This window comes from Tachypleus tridentatus, chromosome 13 (genome assembly GCF_004210375.1).
Source record: "Tachypleus tridentatus isolate NWPU-2018 chromosome 13, ASM421037v1, whole genome shotgun sequence".
NCBI classification, from domain to species: Eukaryota; Metazoa; Arthropoda; class Merostomata; order Xiphosura; family Limulidae; genus Tachypleus; species Tachypleus tridentatus.
In genome coordinates, this window is record NC_134837.1 from 252,558,479 (window position 1) to 252,566,771 (window position 8,293).

The 8,293-nt window shown below is 34.6% G+C and overlaps 1 long non-coding RNA gene across 1 annotated transcript; it reads right to left on the reverse strand.

Annotated features, from left to right (window-relative positions):
* Positions 1–2,146: 2,146 nt before the first annotated feature.
* On the reverse strand, positions 2,147–3,141 carry LOC143236649 (uncharacterized). Its single transcript, XR_013019642.1, has 2 exons — positions 3,042–3,141; positions 2,147–2,503 (listed from the first exon to the last, which is right to left on the reverse strand). It is a non-coding gene; the product is annotated as an uncharacterized LOC143236649 (long non-coding RNA).
* Between the last annotated feature and the right edge of the window lie 5,152 nt (positions 3,142–8,293).

The following is an 8,293-nucleotide window of genomic DNA, read 5'->3' on the forward strand; positions in this document are numbered from 1 at the left end:
GACTTTATAACGCCCCAACGGCGAAAGGGGCGAGCATGCTTGGAGGGATGGGGTTCGAACCTACAACCCTCATATTACGAGTAGAGAGCCCTGCAAAGTTATTTTATTGGTGGGAGACTTTTGGAGCACACTGACTGCTAATTAGCAGCATATATAAAACCCAATTCAGAATCATTTTGACTAAAACAATCAAATAAACAACAAGCTAACGTTTAACTCCATTTTGTTTCCAACTAACGTCTGGCTATCTGTGCTGTATCCATTACAGATATCTTACACAGATTATAGGGTTAAAAGCTCTCAAGCTGATAGGTTAACTATCAGATAAAAGTTTGTTTGACAAATAATAATTTTTGGTAACGTTTTTACGAAAATTTCTGTTACACACATGTGTGTTTTATCTGTTTTCGCGAAATGCCTCAAAACTGGTAATATTCTATTTTAACTGTTTCAAATACAGGATGGGGCCATTTGATTTCGAGCTCAAAGGGCACCTTAAATTTAAACACTCGTTAAAGATTTTAGCATTAGTCAAGTTTCTCGACTTATTTTTGGCACCCTTGGCAAACCAAAAAATATTGGATGTAACTTCGTAAACATACACATATGATCACTGAACCATGGCAACTAACTGTACCTCTCCTATGTATGTCGTATAATTTTATATCTTTTGGACAACAGATACCATCCAGTTTTGAATTCTGACCACAATTTGTCATTTTTTATAGAAGAGTTAACACAAAAGATCACAAAATCACTATATTGAGAAATGGGAAGACAACTTGTGACAAGAATACAAGGACACTACAAGATTAATGAAAATGGAGAGATTAGCCATTGTTGAACATACTACGTAAACTGGACACAATAAAGACTCCGCCAAAAATAGAATAATCTACTCAGACAACGTTTGGAAAACAAGAAAAATAAAGGGCTCTTGTTGTATCAACAAAATAAAATGTTAGTTAAACAAAAACTTTAGCGAGCCTAGAAATGAGAAACTTATGGCTACCATTGGTTGAATTCACATTCAGTTGCTCCACCAATCAAAATCAAGAACGAACAACCAATTAAAGCGCATCAACCTGAATAATATGTAAGGCCTACAGTACTTTGCATATGGGTCACTTGGTATGTCAAATGTACAGGATTTGTATAGTTGATGTTTATGAAGATATTATGAGCATATTGTAAGTTCTGTTTTTGTATAAAGTTTATCACTATGCAACTGACTTTATGAAAAATTGTAATCTGTAAATGTGATGAAACAAACGCTGGGGCTGGCGTTATGTCTTCTCTAGAACTGGGAGCACTGACCTACTGATACAGGTCTCTGCCGTCTGATTCTGCTGATTGTAATTAGTTCATCGGTTGTCAGATTAAAATGTCTAAAACATCTCATTTCAAACCAACATCATGAAGACAACTGCTCCTCTGGTTTTCTTTGAGGCTTTTACTTGCATCTGTAGAACGAAAATCCAACTGTCCAGAGAAACCACTATTAACTGGTCAAAATTATCAAAAGCCTAGGATATGGAAGGAAGTTAAGGGCACCCAGGTTGCTGACAGTGTTGAGATCACAATACTAATTTAGGGGTTACATGCACAGTACTGGGGCTCTACCCCAGAGCAGATGTAAGGCCCATAGATACCATGCATACTTACAAATAATCTGGAAGCTTAATGTTCATACCCCATAATTAAAACTTTGTATATTATCTTAAGTTTTATTCACTCTGGTACACTTTATGAATTCACCTACAAATAACTTTTAATTCTGCTATTACGGTGAAGAGGAACAGAAGTTTCTGAGTGCCCCTGGTTGTCTAATAGTCCCTTTATTAGATTTTACACTCATAGTAACTGTCAAGTCGATATAATATGCATAAACCAGTACATTAATTTTGTTCCTTCACACAGTGTAAATGCCCAACCAAGTCATAGGGTAACCTTGGTTAAACTTACTGAATAATTTTTGGATTAAAAAATGAAATTCACATAACTTTATTTAATTCTATTATTTAATGTGTCATGAAATTTCCATAATTTTACTCAGAGATTTTTCAACTAAGAAGCCGAGTCCAAAAAGCAATCTACAAGTGATTAAAATGTGGTTCAAAACAAAAACAAAATGTACATCGTCATCAACTGAAATTATTGGAGATTTTATACAGTATTATCTGTTCTAATGTAAAATACAGATAATTTACAAAAAAAATATTTTTATACCATGATATTTAATCTAGTATCACATAAATAATTTATCACAAGATTACTGAAATCAAATTAATTTATATGTATATCTGAAGTGATGCAGTGCCTAACAAATGAGGGTTTTTTTCTCCTGTTATTATTCCAAGCTGGTTTTCCACAGAAGCAGATGAACGTGACCACTGGCTGTGCCACAGACAATACGAATGTTGTCCACTGTTCTTAACATTTTACGGCCAAAAGTATGTACAGAAACTGCACTGATAGGTACTGGCATGTGAAACTGTCCCAGCTGTAAAAGAAATTAGGTGAGAACATCAAGTGGATTTCTAGTCTATTCTTCATTCCAAAGTTTTCCTTGTGAAAGCAAAATTCTCATCAACAAGACAAAACTGTACAATTAGAGCAAATCATTTGTAGTATTCAGTGATGTCGAGAAAACCCACTTGTAGAGAAATATATATGTAAAAACGGCTCGTTTGGGTTGAGAACATTTTTTACGAAGAGGAGTGAACAACGTTTCAACCTTCTTCGGTCATCTTCTTCGTGAACCTGATGTTGACCGAAACATTGTTCACTCCTCTACGTAAAAAATGTTCTCAACCCAAACGAGCCGTTTTTACATATATATTTGTAGTATTGTTTTCAAAGAACAACATTTCCCATGAAAATGTAATGTGACTTTAAATTTACCATTTTCAATTTCTGTAGTGATAAATGACATGTTTAAACAATTGAATAATTTGTTCTTAGAGAATGAGAGTACGGCTATTCAAAGTGTGCCATTAAGACAAACATATTATAAGAGTACAAAATAAACTAGACAATACCTGTTTCTGACTGAACAGATCCCACACCTTCGGTGTTCCATCAAGTGAAGATGTAAATAAAAACATTTCTGTACAGCAAATAGCTGTCAAAGACTTTGTGTGCATCTGTAAAAATACAATGCAGATAACAGACTATATACAGTCAAATCATAAATTATGTTACGGCTAATAAACAAGTATAGGTCAACTGGGTCTTGAAGACAAGATTGTACTGATGATTTACAGAAATTAAAACTTTTTTTCAAGTGATGTTAAACCAAAACATAGATTTCTCTCAAAAAAACTTTTTTACTACAATTTCTCTTGTTTGTCATGGAAACAAAGCATCAGAAGAGTTAGTTGTCTCCCAAAGACCAACCTGTACAAAAGTATAATTACTTCTCAAACAACATCCAACAAATCAGTTGCTACCATACATTCTTATATGTGTCTTTCAAAGCTATACTAAACAGAATTTCTTTAGAATTTCCAAACTTCTTATTAATGTTCTTGATCGGCGTACGTAACTCTGTTATAAAGTCCTTGGTTATGTTGTAACCTGATCTACGGCCTCTTTTTTGTCTTATTTTCGGTTTAGATCTTATTTCACCGATCACTGGATTGTGATCAGAGCCTCAGTCTACTGATGGGTAAATTCTAGAATGTTCTTACTTTGTGTGTAATCTATCTGATTTGTTACAATTCCTTAACCATCCTGAGGTAACCTCCAAGTGTACAAAAACTGAGTGATCATTACATTATATCAAATGTTGCTGATCGTTAAGCCTATTTCCTCGCCAGGCCCGGCATGGCCAGATGGTCAGGGTGCTCGACTCGTAATTTCAGGGTTGAGAGTTCGAATCCCGGTCACACCACACATGTTCGCCTTTTCAGCCGTGGGGCGTTATACTGTAACAGTAAATCTCATTTTATGTTTATAAATGTGTATCTCAAGAGTTGGCGATGGGTAGTGATGACTAGATGCCTTCCCTGTAGTCTGTAACTGCTAAATTAGGGACGGCTAGTGCAGATAGTTCTCGTGTAGCTTTGCGCGAAATTCAAAAAACAAAATAATCTTCGTAAATCTATAATTATCTCATTCCCGTCTAAAGGGCTGTATGTTTGTCATTATACATTGCTGTCTTCAAAGGAAGTTTTACGTTAAAGATAGCTAATTATTCTCTTTTTCTTTTCGGCTTTCAGGAATACTTTGGGTACTTTATTATAAGGGTTAGTAATTCTACGAACACATGAGTGGGACAGAGGTAAAGGTGTTGATACTGGTACTAAGAGTTTTTTAAAAATCTACGTTTTACGTTTGGCTAGGTGTTTTCTTTCCTCTGCGTTCAGCCGTATTATATTATAATGACAAGGTCGTGTATCATTTTATTAGTTTTGTGATTTTTGTTTATTTTGTAGTGTCTGATATTTGTTTCTATTATGACAAAGCGAATGCATCGAACCCGAAATCTTTTTCCAAAACACCTGATATTAAATTTCACATTTAACAAGTTATATAGTGGCGGAAGGCATACAGAGTGTGTTGTTAGAGAGAGAGCCAATTCCCAAAAAAAATAATATACATCAGCGACTGTGGCTTAGGAAAAAGAGTTATTGTATATGGGTTCCTCATTTGAGTAATATCATGTTATTTATCTATTGTCCCCTTCATTAAGTATATGATATACCACTTAATATATCAAATAGATTTACATTTATTTTACGTCAATATGCCCTTAATTATAAAACATGTATTACAAAGATTGAGTGTCATTATTAATTTAGAATTTTTATTTAGAGTTAGTCTGGACATACTAATCTGGCCCAAGCTTATGGATTTACGGACGAAACTGTTGTTAACAGCAAGGGTGCCCAACTAACAAAACAATCCACACTAGTTTTTATAAATAGCCACGTAAGAAAAGTGCATTTGATTAATTATTCTGATGACCAGATAGCCTACTGTGATTGGAAGAATTTTTTTTTTAATTTTAACTTTCAGGTTTTCTCCTGATTTCACTGCTGTATAGTTTCCTCAATATCTGAATAAAAGTTTTCGATTTTATCTTCTTCATTATCAGATGATGGCGCATAAACTTGTGGGATAATTAAATCAGTGTTTTATCTAAATCTTGAATACGATTATACCATCTCGGACAAACCAAAAGCTTTTCACGAAGTTGCTTGATTTCTCTTTGAACCAGTATGAAGTAGGAGTCTACCATGCCTCTGTGCATTATATATTATTCAAAGATCTTTATTGAAGTGAAAGTTTCCGAAGATTTCTTGTAGTTGTTTTCTGTGCACTATTGGCATAAAAACAGTTTGTCTGGAAAAACGTCGATATTTCTTTGTTCTAGCGTGGCCGTTTCTCTCAGTCTTCCTTCACATCAGATATCGCCTTATTTAGCTTCTTAAAATGCTTAACGTTGGCCGAATGGATGATATTGGTGTATCTCGTCCAGCAAATGCCATGAGAAATCGTTTCTTCACGTACTCACGCCATCTTGAGGAAAAGAAACCAGTGGTTTCGAGTAAGCTCGAACCCGGTTTTATAGGTCGTTTGTGTATATTTTATACGTGTTTTAGTTGCTTTTCAGTTCATCTAACCATTTTTACGTCCGATTTTGGTAGACCTATATTGAGTGAGTGTACACTCAACTACGCACCTCACTGGATATTTTTCTTGCTGTCATGTCACTAATAAAGACTGTATCACTTAACGAGAACATGCCTAACCTCTTTCTTCCTCATTCAACTTAAAACTCAGTCAACTTTTCTGATTTAGATAACTCGGAAAATGTCCTATATTACCATATATGTATTAGATCTATTCTGAACTTGCTCTGAAATCAGTTTACCTAAGAATGTCACACCATCAGATCCGCTCTTCTGTGGTCTTTATTTTCTCTTTAATAATTATATATTTACAGGTCCTAGCATTAATATTACGGAGTCAAGTTTCATTCTGTTTATTCTGTCTAGTTCTGTTAGACTCGTTCTAGAAAAAGATCTGTTTTAACGTCACTGGGATGCATGTAAACGTGAAAAAAAGAAATTGTTTTACATCATTGAAACAAGTTTATAAAAATGTATGGCAGCAACTACTTTGTTGAATATTATTTGAAAAATAATTATAACTTTCTATAGATTGATTTTTGGAAGATAACTTACGTAGACTTATAACATCAGGTGGTCAGTTCTCTAAAAAAATTTGACCCGTATCAGAAATGGCTAAAGAAGTCTCCATAAAAAAAATAGAACTGCTAACTATACAGTGTGAGAGAAAACTGCAGGACAGAATAATATAAAAGTTACATTTGGAGTGTAGAAACGTATTCAAGGAAAACATAAATAGACTGAATATTTTTTTACATGTCAACTTGCTGAAACGTCACGAAAATAAGTTGGACTCAACAAAAGACAATTTAAGAGATAATACTACCTTAGGTGAGAGAAGAACGTGGACTTGTCACGTCAATCACGAAAACGTGTACTAGTTCCGTATTGATGAAGCATTGCCTGTAGAAGCAAGTGATTGTGGGAAGATTCCTTGGGAGAAAATTAAGAAACAGAATAAGATAGATTATGTGTAACTAGGAGGACCCATGGATATATGAAGAGAGCAGCTGAAGACAGAGATAAATAATAATGAGAAATGTGCCTCGAGTCTGTCTAAAACAAAGCACTTGAAGACGAGGAACATAAACGTTTTTTTCACTTTAATTTATGTATGGTTTCCTTTGACGTGTTCGGATTTAAGTGTATGTGCAGTGTTTGAAACAAGACTTAACAACTAAAACGTTGTAAGTTAAACACAACTCGATGGAAACTGCTTTGAAAAAATTGTTTTCAACTTTGTAATGGAACCATGATTTTCAGTCTAATTAGTTCAAAACTACCCTCTGAGTGTATCAGTTTACATTAGCGATGTTATAGGATTGGATGAACGTCTCAAACTGATAAACATAGAAAAAACACAAACATTCCTACATGTAACCTGATTACCGTAGAAAACATTAAACAGTGTGATCATATGCTTAATATTTTAGTAAAAGACAAATTGCTTATTAAAGGTACGTTCTTCTAGTTTAAATGTTCCTGCTTATTAAGCAGTATAAGACCAGGGCACAAAGTCTATTTTAAGTGAAGTCTTTGAGCTACATATCCAATAGGTGTTAGTCTCAATGTTTCCCTGAAGCTTTAGAACTTTCGTATTCTTCTGTCATTTGAATCTATAAATATTTTTATTCAGCCGTAGCAGCATACATGCTCGCCCTTTCAGCCGTGGGAATGTTCGAATGTGATGATCAATCACACTATTCGTTCGTAGCCCAATAGTTGGCGGTAGGTGGTGATGACTAGCTGCCTTCCATTTAGTCTTATACAGCTAAATTAGGAATGGCTGGCGCAAATAACCCTCGTGTAGCTATGCACGAAATGCAAAAACAAACAAACAGTTTTCTATTTTGACTACACATTTCTTCAATACTAACTTATTACTTTTATACCGAACAGTGATCTCATTTTATTTGGAATATTGTTAAATAACTGGTCAATATTTGGTTAATAAGTGCTTTGCATCTGCTGTTGTACTTTTTTGTTTCTACATTATCAAAATATATCAATAATGCTATAAACTGTTGTCGTGAAGAAATTATTATTTTCATGAATTTTCAAGTCAATTCGACTGGAGAATGACATATTGTAAATATAATATTCAGAAACTGCCCGATAGATGGCGGAAATTACACAAAATTCATCTCCGTTGGAGAATTTTACTTCCTGTTTGACCGTATTTATCTTTTCCCTAAAACTAGCTACCTTGTTTTGCGATCTTTGAAGTTTAATATTTCAATTAAAAAATATGTTTCCATCGAAACTGTCTGTATTTCACATTTCTCTCAGATGTGGGCCCGGCATGGCCAAGTGGGTTCAGACGTTCGACTCGTAATTTGAAGGTTGGGGGTTCGAATCCCCGTCGCACCAAGCATGCTGGCCCTTTCAGCAGTGGAGGTATTATAATGTGACGGCCAATCCCACTATTCGTTAGGTTTCGAGTAGCCCAAAAGTTGGCGGTGGGTGGTGATGACTAGCTGCCTTCTCTCTAGTCTTACACAGCTTAATCAGGAAGGGCTAGCACAGATACCCCTTATGTAGCTTTGCGAAAAATTAATAACAAACAAAAAGTTTTATTCAGTTTAGTTTAGCATGTCTTAAAAATTTATAATCCTCTAAAGTTTTTGTTTATTGTATATTACATATTGAGAATA